General features: G+C 26.9%; 2 long non-coding RNA genes across 2 annotated transcripts; both read left to right on the top strand.

Annotated features, from left to right (window-relative positions):
- Nucleotides 1-2,448: 2,448 nt before the first annotated feature.
- LOC105108002 (uncharacterized) lies at nt 2,449-4,204 on the top strand. Its single transcript, XR_838977.1, has 2 exons — nt 2,449-3,501; nt 3,714-4,204. It is a non-coding gene; the product is annotated as an uncharacterized LOC105108002 (long non-coding RNA).
- Nucleotides 4,205-18,110: 13,906 nt separating this feature from the next.
- On the top strand, nt 18,111-19,019 carry LOC105108001 (uncharacterized). Its single transcript, XR_838976.1, has 2 exons — nt 18,111-18,412; nt 18,610-19,019. It is a non-coding gene; the product is annotated as an uncharacterized LOC105108001 (long non-coding RNA).
- Nucleotides 19,020-20,272: the final 1,253 nt, after the last annotated feature.

Raw genomic sequence — 20,272 nt, 5'->3', positions numbered from 1 at the left:
ACTTAATTTTAATTAAATAAATAGAAATAATAAGATTTAAATTTATAATTATTTAATAATTAAAGTTTTAATATAATATTAAAAAAGTATTTTAACCTAATAATTTAAGTAGTTACGTGGAATTTTAAGATATAAATTTATATTATTATACAATATTTAAATTATTTTATATTTAATTTTTATTAAATAAATAGAAATGATAAGATTTAAATTTATAACTATTTAATAATTAAAATTTTAATATTATATTAAAAAATTATCTTATAATAATTTAAGTAGTTACGTGAGATTTCAAGATATAAATTTATATTATTATACAATAATAAGTAACTCATGAACCAATAAAAATCATGTCTCTGCCTTGCAATTAATGCGTTCTACGTAATTTAGATTACGAATTTCTTTCTTGAGCACTGATCTTGAGATGTTAGTCTGTCCTTTAGAAACTCAAAAGGAAAAGAAAATGAGCGAGACTCTTTCATTGATGCTAGAGATCATACCTCTAAATCTATCCATGGCTTTTCCGCACGTTGAAAGCTCCTGGAGGTATGATTTCTTTCATGTTTCTTATCATATGCTAGTGTTGCTTGATACTTTAATCTATAGATTTGCTGGATTAAAATCTCCCAAAATCTTCCGCACCAATTACTAATACACATTATTAGCACCTACTGGGAGAAAATAAATATCAAGGAGGTGGAAAGCTCATGCCTTAAGCGATCTTCTTTCTTGCTGAACAAAATATTGCTTTCACGTTAGTTAATTTTAAATACCAAGTCTCGGCATAAAATGTTAGAATGAACCAAAAATATCAAAAATAATATTAATTTAAAATAAAATAAATAATTTTTTTTAAAAAATACCTTTTTAAAAAAACAAACTTAATTCCTCATGCCATCATATCACTGGTTATTATGTTCATATCACTAGTCATTATGTTGCCACGACTCAAGCCTAGTTTTTTTTTTTTTGTCACATCACTATTTTCAATTTAAGTACACCATTAGTCGTGGTGCGCGTAAGCTGGTCCGGACACCCACGTTAATCTAAAAAAAAAAAATGTATATAAACAAAGGGTTTTATGCAAACATGTCCTCCCATTTGAGCGAATAATGTATATGGTGTTCTTTGTATGTGTCATTCATGGCTAGCATCCTTTTCAATACCGGACACTCGTTGCAATAGTACTCTATTGACATTCATGAACATGGAGTCCTCGATAGTTGTCTTTCTTTTTATCTTTTTTTTTTTTTAATTATAAGTGTAAAGGTCAACTTATATATATTTAGAGTAGTTTTTAAGATTTTAAAATTAATAATCAGATAAATTTATAATAATTCTGAGATTTATGATATTAAAATTAATAATTTTAAAAAATAAATCTAAAATCTGACTGACCTCCTTCATTCTTATCTTGTATCGACATAATGCAAGCTTGAACTTGCAAAATAAAAGTAGGTTCCGCCGCCCCCGGATTGTGTAGGCATCTGCCGCGAGTTTCATTCCAATGCAACTAGATTCACATCCACGGAGTTAATCTTATCCTGATTATTTTATTAAAAAATGTGAGAAAGCCAATTCAAATATAGAAGGACAACTGGGCGTCGATGCACCTTCTTGGTAGTGATTCATTATAATTTGAAGGCGGTTTTAAAGATGGGGAAATTAGGCTTGTATATGTGTGCTTGTGCTAATCCAATTCTCTGCGGGAAAACCTTGATCTGAGTAGCTAAGGACAACAAGGAAAGCGAGCCCTTCAGCTGTGATTTGAAAATGCAGTAAATTAATATTATCTGTACAGAAGGAACTTGGGAGGTTAAATTTATGTTTTCCAACTTGAAGGTTTTAGCACGCTACGAGGTTGTTTAAGGGAGAAGATGAGGTATAGTGGATACTGCAAAAAAATAATATTCTATATTAAAAAATCAATAGGTTTTCTTATATCTCAAGAAACACTAAATTAATAAATTTAAATTTCAAATTAATCATTTGAAAAGAAAGTTAAAATGGGTGCAGGCGATATATAATATTTTTATTTTTAAAAAAATAATAAATTTAATAATTATACATAATATCTCTTACAAAAGTATTTAAATATAAACTCTACAAACACATTGGTATTGGTATGAAGAGATGTTTCTTTAAACTTTATAAATATATTGTTATGAAAAAGTTTTATTTTATTTATAATAATACTTTATTGATATTAAAAAAATTTAAGTAGAAATAATATTTTTTTTTCTAATTTTTTTCTGAAAACTTTTTATTTGTATTTATCAGAAATAAAATTAATTTTTTTAATAAATTTATAAAAATTATTGTTTGTAAATTTAAAGTTTTGCTGTATGTCAAAATATATTACTTTAACTCTAAAAAAAATAGTAGGTACAATTAATATCTTAAAATAATGACATTCACGTCTGACAGAGCTCATTTGCTGACATTACACATTACACATTCAACATAAAGTTTTTGTTTGAGCTTCATCACTAATGTTTTTGTGAGGTACTGTATCAGTGTATCTAGCCTTAAATTCTCCATATGTTTCTTTTTTCTCTGTGTCTCTAACCTTAAATTCTCTCTTTAACTCTTCGTTTCTACAAAAACACCTCCCTCTGGAACACTAGATGCTACAAAAACGGAGGCCCATGAAATTGAGTGATGAGCTGGAAGTCACGGTGGGCTGGAGCTATTTGACTGGAGAAAGAGAATTCATCTAGTGCAAAGTTTGATGGTTAGCTATTATACCACTAGATTTATCATAGTTATGGTTATGTTGACTGTGTCTATTCTAGTTCTACCACCGGTGCTGCCACCATTACCACCGCCACCATTGGTTCTTCTCTTTGTACCAGTCATGATCATGTCCCTTCTTGTTTTGCTGGCCTTAAGTCCAATATCACAAATGCCCAACGTCTCCACCAACAGTGCAATTTGATTATGGAAGGAATCCTCGAGACTTGTGGGTTTCTCTTTCATCTTCAATTTCGCTGCAGCCTTCTTGAATATTTGTGCTAAAAGATTAAACTTTGGTATATATATCACCTACCTTCTTGTTTTCCTGGCCTCAACTCCATCACAATCTTTTTCTTGGTTTTGCTGCTTCTTTTTTATGAATAAAACATTTTGATGATTTGGTTTTGTTTGCTTCCTTTACTAATAATAGAGGAGATTCAGATTCTCTACTAATCATGTAAAAATCTTGAAGGGAAAGAGAGATTCATACATGCTCAAGCATACTTTCCAGAATTAGGTGATTCATGGAGTGTATAAAAGAAACATCTTCCACTTTAATTATGAATATATACAAGATGGTGTTGAAGATTCTCCATAGTTGTATTATTTTCTTGCTATTTGATTACTATCCTAACCAGGCATGGCCCAAGTCCTTTTGTTTTTGTATTGCAGCTTAGAACAATTAATATCGCTTTTAATTTCTGATAATGTAGAACAATGGCCTTAAGTTCTCGTTCTATGGCCACAAGAAGTTATCGCCAAAAGGCAAGAGAATCAATTCATAAGATTATTTTTTTCAAATTGAATTTTACTTTTAAATCCTAATTAAGAGTATATTCTTGCAACTCAGAGAGTTAAATGTATGAATTTGGAGGTTTATGAAATTTATTTTCCTGCTCCGGCTGAACCTAGAAGAAATAACACACACACACATGTTGGCATGTTCAGATTGTGATGGTTAATTATTTCTCTTACAGAACGCTATCTCCATGTAATGAAGAATCCATGATTTGATTAATATCTGATGGCAAATCGAGATTGGTAAAAGAGATTGTCATTATGATAAGAAATTCCAGCTCTCAATTAACGCATCGCGTCAAAGTATAAGGTTGACTCCCAAACGGATAGCGACGAGTTTGTGAAACGTCGCCGAACCTCTGACGCCTTAAATGTCGCTCTAAATTCCCATAGAAAGCAAATTTCAGCTTTTCACAAAAGAGGAGCTGAGCACAAACCCGCAAGGATTCTGTGAACTACGGGCGATATTCAAGGAGTAAGGTAATCTGTGGTACATCTTGTAGGACAGGGGATATAAATTATTGATTGATTTTGGCTTGAGGATTCATGTAATCCTTGCCGAAATCTAGCATGCTTGCGTGCAATTTGTTCTTCTTTTTCTTTGAGATATTGCTTGTTAAATTTTACAATATCATTTGGTTGTTAATTCAAGCATTATCCTCATTAATATTATATCCTTTGGTACGTATCACTGCTGATTTAAATATTTTCAAATTGAGCTGGAATTGAACAATCTCACGTGTGAGGGTAATATTCTAAGTATAAAGGCTCGAAAAAAAATTTGTAGATTACTTTGTGTGTGTGTGAAGACGAAGACTCGAGTTCAACAATCTTTTATAAAATCAGTATTGTGTGTGGAGCACATAGGTCTTAAAAGCTACACCACGAGTCAAGTCGTCGTCGTTAATTACTAATTAAATTAAAGAATCAAAGCAAGTTGGAGAAAGTAATTAACGAACTAATAAAATAAGTCACTGGTTGGATTATTTTAAATATTCTTTCCTGGGAAAGTATCTAGTTGGAATTCAAGTGTTATTTCCGATAATCAAGTTGGATTATTATATGATCCCGACAAGATTTTCTACTCATATTCTTCGTCGAAACCACCTATGTAACAGAGGCGCCTAGAGAAACAAAGAGGGATACATTGAATCTTAGACAAAGAGATGAAAAGATGACAGCAACCACTTGCTTCACCATTGATAGTTAACAATGTATTATAAAACTAATTGAATATCATAAGCAAATTCACAGAAATAGAAACTAGTTCAGATATGGGACCATATATTTATAGCATAGGACTCCATGCTGATGAACAACTCATGAATCGAGGACCTCACGAGCACGAGTGCTTTTGTTTATAATATATATGTATATGTATAGTATGAGCAGACAACATTCTTGTACGTTTTGTATACTTTAATAATTTTGATGGGTTTTCAATAACTACTGCAAATTAAATTATCACCAAATAAACATCTCTGGGTTTTGCAAAGGTATGTACAACTCGTTTTTTAATTTCAACTTTATATCCAAATAGTTTTATTTATTATCTTCTTAATATCACTTCTCAAGATAATATTTCTTTGATCAATAACTAAAAATAATATGCATAAAAAGGGGGGTTTTCTTCATTTGTAATAACAAGGGTAGGGAACAAATAACGCGCCATTAAACAGAAACCAAGTTAAACTTGTTCCTGTTTGGATCCTTTGATTATTAAAAAAAAAACAAAAGAAATTTGGGAAATGTATTGTCGTAACATAGCTGACTATAGCTGGCTTAGTGTAATAATGTGGTTAGTACTAATTGTTCTGTGAATGCATGGTATAAGAGCTAATGAATGGAAGTGAGGTGATGTTGCAATATTTAAAAAAGAAAAAGAAAAAGAAAAAGAAAAAAACACTATTATAAAACAAACTATGGGCACACAGACAAGCCATCAATCTGTTGATGCCGAGTTTCTAAGTAAAGCCTTTAAGAAAACCCTAGCCAAGGAATCAATTTCTCATTATTTCCTTACAATATAAAATAATATGATCCTTTAATTATGAATAGATATTGCTCATCGAAGTGTATGCATCTCAATTATATATGTAAACCTTATCTCATTCTCATTCTAAATTAATATTATAGTAGCAACTAGTTTAGAGGCAGCATTAAAATTGCAGCTTGAATGAAAAAGGTTTCAATGTAAAAAGAAATATCCGAGTCACTAAAATCATTGGATATTGGTTTTGGATATTAGTTTTAAACATTTAATAGATAAATCTTAAAAAAATTTATTCTAATTTTTTATTTAACTTGTATTTAAAATTAAATTATATAAAAATTATTTAAACACGATTCAGTTAACTTAAATAATTCAAATGCAAATTGAATGACTAAAAAAAAAATATAATTTAACTTAAAATAAAATTAAAATAATTTTTATTTTTAATACAATGATATAATGAATTGATTTACTCTGAAGAATTTTTTTATTTAATTCTATAGTAATAAAAATAAATTATTATAAAATTAAATATAAATTAAATTTTGATGGTAATGGTTCGCGAGTAAAAACAACGATGATGAGAAATAGTTAAAGAAAAAGATGTTCGAGTTGCATAGAAAATGGTTTGTATTATAATTTAACTTAAAATAAAATTAAAATAATTTTTATTTTTAATACAATGATATAATGAATTGATTTACTCTGAAGAATTTTTTTATTTAATTCTATAATAATAAAATTAAATTATTATAAAATTAAATATAAATTAAATTTTAAATTTTGATGTTAATGGTTCGCGAGTAAAAATAACGATGATGAGAAATAGTTAAATAAAAAGATATTCGAGTTGCATAGAAAATGGTTTGTATTTATAATGTCAACCACTGACTTAAAAAATAAGATGCCTGCATATAAAATTACATTTACCAACAATTTATAAAAATATATGATTTAATTATATATATAAAAAAATATTGTATGTGGACAGTGCATGCGCGGCATCCTGACTCTTCAAAATTCGAAAAAATATACTGTAACCTGCTGAAGGAGAAAGAAAGGAAAAAAATATACTTGTCCGGGAATATTTTGTGTGTTGGTGTGACTGTTTGGATCAGAGCTCAAGCAGCACCGGTGTTGCGGTTTCGGGCACATACCCGAACAACAATTAAATAATTGTTGCCCAAACAGTAACTTTATTTATGTATTTGTTTATTTTGGATTTAAAACTCATTTTATGTCCACCAGCAGGTATTTATTTGGTAATTGCGTTAAAAAAAAGGATTGGAGTTATTCAAAACATCTTAGGTTGGTATTATTTTTCATTAGTTTTTGTGCTTGTAATAAAACAAAGCAATAAGGTGTTTAATAATAAATTAAATTGTGTTAGAAATTAAAAAAAGAGTGGATTTTACAGGTTTTAAAATTAATAATTATATAAATTTTTAGTAATACTTAAAAAAATTAAATCTTAGGTTGGTATTATTTTTCATTAGTTTTTGTGCTTGTAATAAAACAAAGTAATAAGGTGTTTAATAATAAATTAAATTGTGTTAAAAATTAAAAAAAAAGAAGTGGATTTTGCAGGTTTTAAAATTAATAATTATATAAATTTTTAGTAATACTTAAAAAAATTAAATCTTAGGTTGGTATTATTTTTCATTAGTTTTTGTGCTTGTAATAAAACAAAGTAATAAGGTGTTTAATAATAAATTAAATTGTGTTAAAAATTAAAAAAAAAAAGAAGTGGATTTTGCAGGTTTTAAAATTAATAATTATATAAATTTTTAGTAATATTAAAAAAATTCAAACTTATAATTATTAAAAATTATAGAAAAAGAACGAGAACTTTTGCATAACATTACTATTCTAGGAGAGAGAAAAAGTCCATAGCTAAAAAGAAAGGAACTTTTACATAACATTGCTATTCTAAGAGAGAGAAGTCCATAGCTAAAAAAATAAATATAACTTAGATACCTATAAAACCCTAAATGACAATTTGAAAACGGAAACTTCAAAATTAATTTCAACTAAACGCAGGCATCAAAGTCTCTCTAGCCAGAGGCGGAACCAAGGGGTGGCAAGCAGGGGCCTGGGCCCCTGCAAAACACCCCAGTAAAATATTTTAAATATTTTTTATTTAGTATTTAAATATAATAAATAATAAATTATCTAATAATAAATTATTATTTCATTAATTAATTATCTTTGAATATAAAATTATCTTTTCATCCAAGTTGTAAAAACAAAAATATAACCTAAACAAAAATATAACCTGTTAAATTTAATTACTTTTTATATTTATTAATAATTTTATGAGTTTATATATATATATATATATATAAAGCAATACAGAAAGATTAAAATAAAACTATCAATTAATTTATTGTTTATCAAAATAAGCTAATTAATGATCCAAATTTAATTTTTTTTATGTTTGTTAGAATTTCATGAGCGATATATATATATATATATAATTCTGGTATTTTTTTCTAGATCTACAAGTTTTACCAGTTTTTTATTTTGTATTATAACAAATGTAGTTTTTTCTAATAAATTAAATATATTTTATAGGTTTAATTCAATTAAGTTTGCATTTTTTTGTATTTTATTTTTAGTAGAATCGTTAAAATTATCAATTTTGTCTCACATGTCTAACAAATTTGACATGATTTTTCTAGTCAAATTAAATTCTTTAAAGAATACATACCCGATTTTTATTTAATTAAAAATTTTTTTGAAACTAAGAATCCTATTTTTTATGTTAAATTTGTTTTTATATATTAATTTTTTTAATATGTTAATTTTACTTTTATATATTAACAAACTTTATATATAAAAATTTATACCTATTATATTACTTTTGGCCCTCCCTGTTATTTAATCCCAGCTCCGCCCCTGTCTCTAGCTAGAGTCTTGTCTACATACGTGGAAGAGATCGAAATTAAGGTTCGATCCATGTAGAAAATGTTACAAGATAAAGATCAGGATTTTGCTGGGGTGTTCTTGATTTCTTTCAAAACCATTAATTATTCCTTGTGTATGAAACGAATTGTTCAGTACTGTTATGTTGTAATTAAGGGAATCATATGTACTTGGGAAAAATTCCAAGACACCGAAAGCACATTCGGACAGTGGCTCAAAGACTCATGATCGGATGTTTGTGTGATTCGGCCATGGCTTAGAGGTCTAAATTGGATGTGTTTTATATGTTCATGGAATTAGATTTTCTTTTTTCTTCTCGCAGTATTTTTGAGATAGTCATTAAAAAAAATCTCAGACAGTTTTAAAAGATGCAAAGAAATAAAATAAATTTTAATTTCTTTTTTTAAAAAAAAAACACTAGAATAGCTAACATTGTTTTCACCGATTTAATTTAGCCCACATGAATCCAATTCATTTTAAGTGGCGGGATATATGCATCTGGTGATGAATCTCATGTCAAGGAACGTCAGTCATTCATGATTCAGAACTTCCTACACTCAATGGTATATTCCTGAGATTGTCCACCATGTCTTGAAATCAATAAGACTTGGTTGCTGAATTTGAAGTAAAATTCTGATATTTACGTAAAAGCTTAGTTCTTTTAAGTTACTGAAATAAGAGCACTTAGCTTTCGAGAAAAGAACGGTAAAGTCACAGAAACTTGAAGGTATATATGGTAACAGGCACCATTATTTAAGTCATGAGAAGAAACTAGACTTTACTTGCCAAATAACAGACGTTTTTTCTGTTTGATTTTGTTTTTTATATTTTTAAAATATTTTTTTATAAATATATTAAAATAATATTTTTTATTTTTAAAAATAAAAAATATTATTTTAATATATTTATAAAAAAATATTTTAAAAAATAACTATAATCATATATTATAAGAAACTGTCAACTACTAGCTTCGTTGACAAAGTTTGGTCAGGTGTTTATATGTTAGGTTCTTTAACTCTTAGAGCTTGTTTGGTGGTGTAATTATAAATACTTTAAAAAAAAATTTATATTAAAATATATATTAATAATTATAATCTTACAGCTTGTTTGGTGGTGTAATTATAAGTACTTTCAAAAAAAAAATTATATTAAAATATATATTAATAATTATTTTATTTTTTAAAAAAAAATTTTTTTTTAAAAAAAAATTTTTTTTTAAAAAAAATATTTTTTTATTAAAATTTAAAATATTTTAAATTTTAATAAAAAAATAATTTTTTTAGAAATACAATTTACACCGCCTTTCCAAACATACTTTTAATTTTTCATGCCTCAAGCGGAAGTTGGAGGGACCGTTGATCCTCAACAATACAGTGCATCCTCGTTTCTGTATTTTTAAACTTTTTATTTTTTTAAAAAAAAAACTAAGATTAGTTTTAAAAATTGTTATGAAAACTGTTGCAGTTAACTGCTAAATTTTGAAAATGTAATAAATATATAAAACTCCATAATTGAGATTTTTCAAATTAAATGGGAGAGATGAATTATTAGCATCAAAATTTGAATTTTATTTATGGACTATCAAAAATTAAAATCTAACCAAAAAGATTGGTATATTATGGTTTTAGATTTTGCGATGAGCTCAATTAATCAGTTGAACGGGTTAAGCCAAATGCTTTTTTATTTTTTTTATTTTATTACTAGAGAAAACAATGATGTCATAAATAAGCAAAGTAATATATACCTTGATGAATAAAAAAAATACATATAATTTAATGATTATATAAATATCTTGAACCCATCATGTGTTTTTTTCATTTTTTTTTATTTTTTTTTTATAACGTTGGATATGTTACTAAACACTTTTACATTTGTTAATTAGGCTCTGCCCCTCGGATATTACATTTTTACTAAACACTTTTACATCCCTAATGGCTGGGGGCAAAAAAAGAAAGTAAAACCAACAAATATAGGCTTGATAAAACAAAGAAATAGGATTGTATAGCTTGTTAATTAGGCTCTGCCCCTCGGATATTAATGAACAATAAATCCCAAGGTAAAAGATATATTAATTACATTGTCTTGTTAATTCCCCCGAGTAATCAAGTTACATGGTCTAATTCCATTGAGCATGTAGTTCAATTGGCAGGCTCTCCTCATCCCAAAAATCTCGTGTTCAAGCCTCTTTTTTATAATAAAAAATAAATTAAGTAAATAGGTTTGTAAATTTAGAATTTTTATTTTTTACTTACAACTGTCTATATAAATAGTTTCCAAATTGATGGATTGATTTCAGCTTTTCACAAAAGAGCAGTCCGCAAGAACTCTATGAACTACGGGCGATGTTCAAAGATTAAGGTAATCTGCGGTGCATATTGAGGACAAAGGATATGAATTATTAATATATAGATTATTGTGTTCTGATTGATTTTGGCTTGAGGATCCCGTCATGCTCGCCGAAATCTAGCATAACTGTGTGCAATTTGTTGTTCTTTTTCTTTGGGAATATTGTTAGTTAATTTATACAATATCAAAAGGAAAAGAGGTCCAGCTATTTGGTTGTTAAAAAAAAAACTATAATGCTTAGCCTTTTTACTCAAGCAAAATACATTGTTTACCATCTCAAATTTTACTATGGACCTACAGTTCAGAAAAAAATTACAATTTGATCTTTAAATTATTTTTGCCCATTGCACCCTATTTTAGTCAAATTCAAAGGAAATTGAATTAAATTTGTTGGCTAAAAATAAAAATAAAAAATAGAAACCAAAGAATAAAATGCATCATAAATAAATAATGGTTTTAAAGTTCACACAAAAAATTTATTTTAATCCTCATACTTTAATAACTATAAACATTCAATACCTCAATATTTTTTCAATTTAGTTTAATGTGAAAGTTTATTTTTATTATTTTTTTTAATTTTTAATTTAAGAGATCAAAAAGAGAGGTTGTTGGAATCTAGCATAAAAAAAAATATATAATAGACTCTGATTTCGACCACCAAAACAGTTGATCTTTATATCAAATAATTCTATTTGATATGGAGAGTACATATTAGATAGTTATTTGCCGTGAAAATACATAAAAATATATATGAGTCCATGAAGCTTTTTTGAATTTTTTAGATTATAAATATATTTATCATGATTTCTAGAGTACTTTTGTTCAAAAATAAGTTTTTACATTAAAAAAACCTTTAACCTTAATTTTGTTGCTACCAATTGAATTTTAAACAAAATTAAATGATCTATCGTCTACTTTTTTTCTAGAAAAATTGAGGCATATAACATATTGTTTAGCCTAATTATAACTAAAAAAAAATGACCCAAATATACAGCCCTAATAAAATTGGCCAGATAAGATAGCTTGACTTACCTGTCTTCTCCTTTTTTAAATGAATGATTTTTTTAAATGTTTATTTTTATATTTATTTTGTATTTATATTTATATTAATAACTCTTCTCTTTTTTATTTTGTGTATAGAGTTTCTTTTAAATAATAATTATTTTATTATTATTTTGTATGTATTTAATTTTAAAGAGATTTTTTAATTTATCTATAGTTTTTTTTATCTCTTGTATAGATAAACTTTATTTTTTTAAATAGAGATATTTATTTTTAAATAAAATTTTTAATAGGTACACCTTTGTATAATATTTTTTTATTTTATTCAATTAATATAATATGTATGTCTATTTCTATTATCATTTGATTTGATTAGATAAAAAATTTATTTTATTTAACAAATTTAGCAAGCACATTCATATTTTTTTTATTGTTATTTTTTTGAATTTTTTTAAATTTCATCTTTCATTATTTAGTTGACTTAGTGATTTTTTTGGGTTATTCTTTTATGGGATGATCAAAATCTCATGACGCAAATCATAAATTTATAAGATTGAGTTGGCTTTGATCTATTTTTCTTGTCATTTTTTAAAATTGATTTATTTCAACTTTATCCTTCAATATTTTATAGGTTTAGGAGGTTGGCATTCATGATATTTGTTTTTCAATTTTTTTTTATGGGGTTGATTCATGTTTTTTTAATTTTTTTATTTATTTGTTTAGTTTCGATCTTTAATATTAAGTTGGTTTGAGAGTTAAACTTCTTATTTTTATTTAATTTATTTTTCATAAGGTTATCTTAATTATATAACCAGGTTACGGATTTAACAGCTAACTCGAGTAGACTCTAAGTTGTTTTCTTTTTGTTTCAATTTACTTTTTAATTTTATTATTTGATATTTGATTTGCTTGAATTAAATTTCTGATTTTTATTTTTTTTGCTTTCTATACGATTATCTTGTTTTTATTTAATTTTTAATTTATTATCAAATAAAATTATAAATATTTTAAAAAAATATTTGAACTATATATTTCCAGTAAAGCATTCGTTATTTTGCAGTTAATCAATCTTATTTTTTTAATATTGATATATATATATATATAATTATATTATTAAATTAATTAAATTGATTGAATCTCATCTAACTACCAACATCACACACACACATATATATAATTTGACCTAATCTACGGTATTGGTCGGAAAACTCTAATTATATTATTAGACCACATTACTCCTTCAAGTTAGTGCACGAATTTAATTAGGCAATGTTAAGAAATAATTTCGAGCAGTAGACATCAATAGAAATTAAGAAATAATCTTATAATAAAGTTTTCTTTTAGAAAATAAATAACGTTCTTCGATAAAAAAAAAAAAATCATTGCAACTTCATACATCAAAGGTACAAAACAATACCTGGAAAGAAAATCTTTCCAGATTAATCCTTATTCACCGCTACTTCGATCAATCCTTTAGCATTTATCGTTGATACCTCCAGTTCCACGCCTTCCTTCCGACAGAGTGTGATGGGTAATAATAATAAATAGTAGTAAGAGATTAAAGATTTGTTAAGGAAAAAAACAGACAAACTTCCTGCATATTTAGTATTGTGGTGGTTGAGTGATTTTAGAAAATATTTTTTATATTTCCTTTTTAATTTTTAATATTAATGTATCAGAATTATATAAAAAAAGAAAAATATTAAATTAATATTTTTCTATTTTTTTTATAATTCTGATACATTAATATTACATTTTTTAAAAACCATTACTAAGAACAAAAATTACTCGTAAACAGGTTCTTATGCAGGGGCCTTGAACAATTTATTTAAAAAAAACTCAGTTGCTAGTATATTACAAGTCATCAAACTCATTTTTAAACTGAATTCCCCCCCCCCCATCTGACCGGCTACTTGGATAATAATAATAAAAAAGAAAAGAAAAGAAAGGCATTTTGGAGAAACATAGCTGGGTTCTAGCTGGGTTCGTGGAATTCTGTGGTTAGGAGGAGTGACTGTTTTATGAATGCATGGTATGTAGCTGGGTTAGTGGAATTCCGACATTTTTAACACAGTAAAAAGGACTGTTATAAAACAAACCATGGGCACGCTAGCTCAGGTTGATTCCAGAGTTCCTACAACCTTAGCCAAGAAATCAATTCCTCATTATTTCTTTACAATAAAAATAAGAGTATCCTATAATTATAGATAGATTGCACGTCCAAGTGCATGCAGCTCCCCTCTACACTCAATCTATCTTACGTGACACGAATGAAAGAGCTTAATTTCAAAGAAATAATTAATTAGATTGGAGAAGAAAACACCATGCCTACTCCCTCAGCAACGTGGACAAACCATGCACCTTTTAAGTAAACATTTGTCCTTTCGTGAAGCCAGCATGCATGAGAGCTCGGTTTTCTTTTTTAAATAAAAAACTATCAAATTGATTTTTTTAATATTTTTTATGATTTTAATATATTAATGTTAAAAACTAGGGGAAATTAATTACTTCAGTGTATTTTATATTATACTACAATACCATACATAAATTAATACAGCTTTTAAAGAACATGATGAGTCACGACTAGTCGACTACTTCTTTCAATTAAGCAAACATGAAGGCTCAAAATGTATTATTGCACTCAAAAGGCAGCACGACAAAAAAATAAAAATAAAAAACAGAAACAGGGAATCCCTTATACGAGTCGAGATAAAAGAGGCCGAGGCCGGTGCGGTTTGAGGCTGGAGGGGTTTCAAAACAGTAGTGGGCCTTGTTCTTCTTGCTTGAAACTCGTTAAGGGTACGAGTGCATGCAAAGTTTTAGTAATTTTTTCCCGTTAGGAGGGCATGTTTGTTTTTCCAAAAATATTTTTCTGGAAAAAAAATTATGATGGATGTTTATTTTTAAAATAATTTATTTTTATATTTTTTTAAATATATGAAGAAAAATATTTTTTATTAAAATAAATTATTTTTTATTTGTGGTTTCGAATGAATAAAATGATATATATATATATATATATATATAACGATATTAAAGAATAATTGTGAAATGATGATAAAATAATTATTATATTAATAATAAAATAGTGATAGGTAATGGTGGTAATGAAACTGGGAATAATTATAATTATAAAAAATTAACAAGGTAAATTGATTATAACGTAGTCCAAGTTAAGTTTTATTTTAGATTAATTTAAAGATTAGTCTTATCAAACCTTAGTAAGGCTTAAGGAAGTTATTTCAAAGAAATGTTTTTTAAAATATTATCTAAAAAAAACATTATTTTAAAGTTAACTTAAATTATTATAAATTAATCTCATTAAGCAGTTATTCAGATTTTGAGTATAAAATGATAAATATGATGGTGGCTGGAAAGAGTTGTAAAAGTGATTGGGATGATTCGAAATATAGTTTTAAAACTCAGTGTAGTCTATTAATTTGGTTCAGAACTCCATTGATTTGAAATTAAAACTAAAACTAAAATTAAGCTAAGTTTAAAAAAATAAAAATTTAAGTGATCATATTAAAAATTCAGGTTGACCAAATAATACCGATCAAGAACTCAATTATATTCATGTTAACTATTTATTGTTTTTACAGTATCATTTTATTTTATAAAAAAAAAAACTAAAATGAAGAATCGATCTGGAATGACCTTGACCCAATTAAAACACATGACTTGAGTGGGCCAGGTTTAGAACCACTTCTAGCGTGGAATTTTCTAAACATCTTAATGAGAATTTCCTGCGAGAAGTCTCCCCTGTTTTGCCCATAAAGCCACCAATCCGCGGCCATTGAATTTTAGAAATTAAAAAAATAAAGGTAAAAGAAACGGACACATCAGAAGTTTCAGTGCATCGTTCCCGTTTTTAAAGCTAAAAAGGTGCGTCTCCTAACATGCCCCACACGCAATTCCCTCGAAAGTAATTAAATTTCCACGAAATTTCTTTTCAATTTCGTCCTAATCTTTTAAGCTTGGATCAACACTGATTAGCATAGATTCTCTTAAAAACACTCGTGTAAAAGATATTTCCTTAATAAGATCTTTGAAACAAAAATAATTTCAACAGTTGCTGGCAATGTTTATAAAATTTTGACAAACACCGTCTCATTTCTTTAGTAATTTTGAGCATGGTGGTTTTTGTAAAATATATATTTTTATGATTTTAAATATATTATAATTACAGTTTTTTTTTTGTTTTTTTATATAAGTGTATGATAATTGTTGAAAATATTTTAAAAATACCAATTTAATATTTTTTAAGATAAAATTAGATTAAAAAGAGGTTTGAACTTTGAAGCACAAAGATAAACACACTATTCATCTTAGATTGGGATGAAAAAATGCTATATTTTCTTATAATCAGATTTTCTAAATAAAATTCTTTTTACAGATACAATATAATATAGTTTTATTTAAAACATGTAGTTGAAAATACTTGATTAGGATCATTTTATCTCTCAATTAACAATTGAAGTATTCTCATGCTAGCATTTACACACTAAGTCTACATTTCTTCCCAATCAAATTTAAATTTAAGGTCATGTTTGTGTTAAGAAAAATGATTTTTTATAAATTAATTTTTAAGTTTTTATATGTTTGCTTGTTATTAAAAAAATTAGTCAAGAAAAATATTTTTCGGTCAAAAAAATTTAACTTATTTTTTAAGAGAAAAATTTCAATAAAAAAAATTTAATTTGGTTTTTAGGAAAATGTTTTTCTTTTATTTTGAGTGAAAAACACTTTTTAAATTTTTTTAAAAAATTAGAAATACTATATTAGTTGGTGATTATATCAAATTTGATCCATAAATTTTTAATTTCTATATATTTTATTTTTATTTTTTTTAATTTTATGATTTAGAATTTGATTTTTATATCAATTTTGGTTTTTATTTTTTATAATTGTTATTTAATTTATTTTTATTATTTTCTTAATTAAAATTTTTTATTTATTGGTTTTGGTGATATTCTTCTGATTATTATTTATTTTATTTGAAATAATTTAAATATTTTTTTTAATTTCATTATTTTTTAACTTTTTTATTAATTAGATTTGATTTCTATTATTTTGATTAGTATTTATTTTATTTAAGATGATTTATGAAATTAGATTTTTTTAATTTTATTATTATTCAACATTTTAATTTGCAAGATTTGTTCCTTGTTATTTTAATAAACTTGAAAAAATATTAAAAATTTATTTTCCAGTAATTTTCATATGTTCCTTGTTATTTTAATAAACTTGAAAAAATATTAACAATTTATTTTCCAGTAATTTTCATAATATAATCAAACATTAAAAAATATTTTTCATGATATTACCAAACATTGAAAAATAATTCACTTTTTAAAAATTTATTTTTCAAAAAAATCACTTAAAAAAAAAATCATTTCCTAACAAACAAACAGGGTAAAATTGATGATCTATTTTTAAATAATTATCTTTTTTATAAAATATTTTCTTCAACCATGTATAAAATTTGAATCCCACCCGAAAGCTTAGTTATTAAACCAGGTCCGACCCTATGAGTGTACCCGGGTCCCGATCGATATGGTGATTGGATTGATCCAGGTTTAATAAAAAATTAGTCAAGGCAATAATCCTACAAAATCAAGTCAACTCGACAAGTTAACCCGTGACTCGAGCGAACCTGAAAGAGTCCCAATATTTTTTTTTTTAAATGTAGAATTTAAAATGCATTGGTATATATACCCTATATTCACTATAATAAAGTTTTGTTTTTTTAATATGAGATAAAAAAATTTTGTTTAAATACTTCAACTTAAATTAATAATATAATATATTTTCAATGTAAAAGTTGAAGTACTTTCGTATATATACTCTATATTTTTTTAAAAAATTATGTTTATTTTTTCATTATGAAATAAAAAAATATTTTAATTTAAATATTTTAATTTAAAAACTTAACATAATATCTTATATTATAAAAAAATTTAAAATATTTTTTTAAACTTTATTATTTATAATATTATAATATATATAATCTATATTTGCATAATTTTTTTATATATTTAATATTAAAATTTTAAATATTTTTTTTAATTTTTTATTTGAATTAATTTAAATTAATTCATGAAATTCAAGACCAACTTCTTAATCAGACCATCCCAAACCGGGATTAGTAAGTATGCCTGAGAATGCTGTGATTTAGTTACAAACGCATTAATTACCATGGCTAAACCTTCAATAATTTATTACTATTAAGTATATATATTAAATATTTTCTCTTAAAGAAGAAAGGTAATTGATGGTAGTCACTAGTAATTAATTGTAACTACAACTACATTTTCTGGTTAGCTGAACCAGGACATAGTAGTAGGGCTTGAAAGTTGAAACTGATTGGATACAACTTACAACTAGTTGCCAAATTCCTATACCTAGAGCGCAGTACTGATAACGCAGCCTTACATCAATTCTCTACGACTATCACGTCATATATACCTTCCCTTCTCTTTCTCAAAATTCCCATCCAAATTCTCCTCACCTATCTCACCCCAGTTTTTTTCCAAATTCCCATTTTGATGCTGTGGCTGCCGGCAATATTGGAATGAAGCATTATTGCATGATGAAGAGTTTGATGTTCAGGTATTTTAGTTTGAGATCAGTAATCTTTCTTGTTCTCTTGACCATGTTGCTTGTGGTGCTGCCGCTGTTGTTGCCACCATTGCCACCACCTCCATCGGTACTCATGTTTGTACCAGTTTTGATCATGTCCTTTCTTGTTCTGTTGGCCTTCTCTTCATCTCAAATCCCTCATAGTGCATTATCTTCTACCTGACAAGGTACTTTCGATCTCCTTGGGTTTATAAGATCACCAGCTTGCTAAGAACACCTTGTATGAGATCAAGTTTGTGAGATTGAACTTAGGCATCGAGGTCTCTCTACTGGTGTCTTGTCTACGTACATGGAAGAGATCGAAATTATAGGTTCGATCCATGTAGAAAATGCAACAAGATATGGATGATGATTTTACTAGGGTGTTCTTGATGTGTTTGAAATCCATTAATTATTCCTTGTGTATGAAGCGAATTGTTTAATCTTGTTATAAAGTTCACTAATAGTATTTACAACGAAGAGAATCATGTGTACTTGGGAAAGCACATTCGATTATGCCTCAAAAGACTTATGCCCGGATGTTTGTGTGATTCGGCCATGGCTTAGAGGTCCGAATTGGATATGCTTTACATCTTCATGGATTTAGATTTTTTCCGACAATAAAAATAGGGTATTTTCCAGCCATTCATGTGTTAACAAAGAACAGTTTTTTTTTTTTTTCCAAATGATTTTGAAGATTTGTTCTTTAATCAAGAAAGAAAACATATTTTTTAAAGCATAAAATCCCTCTCTTAAAATAAATTTCAATTTCTTTAAATACATTGAAAGCGCCTATATAAAGAAAAAAACTAATTAGTCGGGACATTTTACTGGGTAGTGAAATTAGGGAGAGTGATTGTCAGAAATGTCTCTCCTTTTTCCCCTTTTGGTAGAGTTTCGAGCATTTTCTTTTGTGCAAGGCTACGGAATTGTGTTGAAAGGCATTACAATTTTGTAACTTAACGCCTTCGAGCACGTCTTCACCGATTTAAGCCACACATGAAAAACAATTCATTTGAAGCTGTCGGGTACATATGGTAACGAGTCTCATGTCAAGGAACGCCGTTCATGAAGCTACGTGCACTCAATGATTTCTGAGATTGTCTGCAATCTCTTGAAATCAATAAGATTTTGTTACTGAATTTGAAATAAAATCATGATCTTTACGTAAAGGTTTAGTTCTTGGAGTTACTGCGTAATAGGATCTGTTATTTTTCCAGTATCGAAAGGTAAAGTCACGATAACTTGAGGCTAGATGCTGGCACCATTCTTTTCAGTCATGAGAGTGAACTAGACTTTACTTGAATGACAGGCGTTTTTCTGTCTTGGCCTTATATATATATATTAAACAGCACTCGTCAAAAACAAATGATAAACTAACCAAAAAAAAGATATTTGAAAAAAATGAGTCGAAGGGTTTGCGCCGCCGAACAACACAATCTGGTGGATTTTATTTTTAAAAGAAAAGGGTTTTATTAATTATTTTTTCTACCTAACTTTGTATTGCATGTATTAGATCAATAATAGTTAAAAAGTTATATTTTTATTTGATTATTAAATTAAAAAAGTCACAACCTTTTTCTTTATTTCTCTACATTTTAAATCTATAACTAAATTAAAATATAAGAATCATAATTTTTACTCACAGTCACAAACTCCAAACCCAAGATAAATTTCAACCCAAGCTCTGAGGTTAACAGGACTGGGGATGGTTTAGATGCAAAGTTTGCGCTATTGGGAATAGCTCAATTACCTGGTTGCGCTGTTCTGAACAGTGATTTCTTCGCCAGTTGCTTGTAAGGTGGTTTGTCTGACCAAGAAAGCAAGTCCAAGCGGAATTTGTACTTTTTG

The sequence above is a fragment of the Populus euphratica genome, unplaced genomic scaffold (assembly GCF_000495115.2).
Source record: "Populus euphratica unplaced genomic scaffold, PopEup_1.0 scaffold179.1, whole genome shotgun sequence".
In the NCBI taxonomy this organism is placed as follows: domain Eukaryota; kingdom Viridiplantae; phylum Streptophyta; class Magnoliopsida; order Malpighiales; family Salicaceae; genus Populus; species Populus euphratica.
This window is presented reverse-complemented; position numbering and strand designations above follow the sequence as displayed.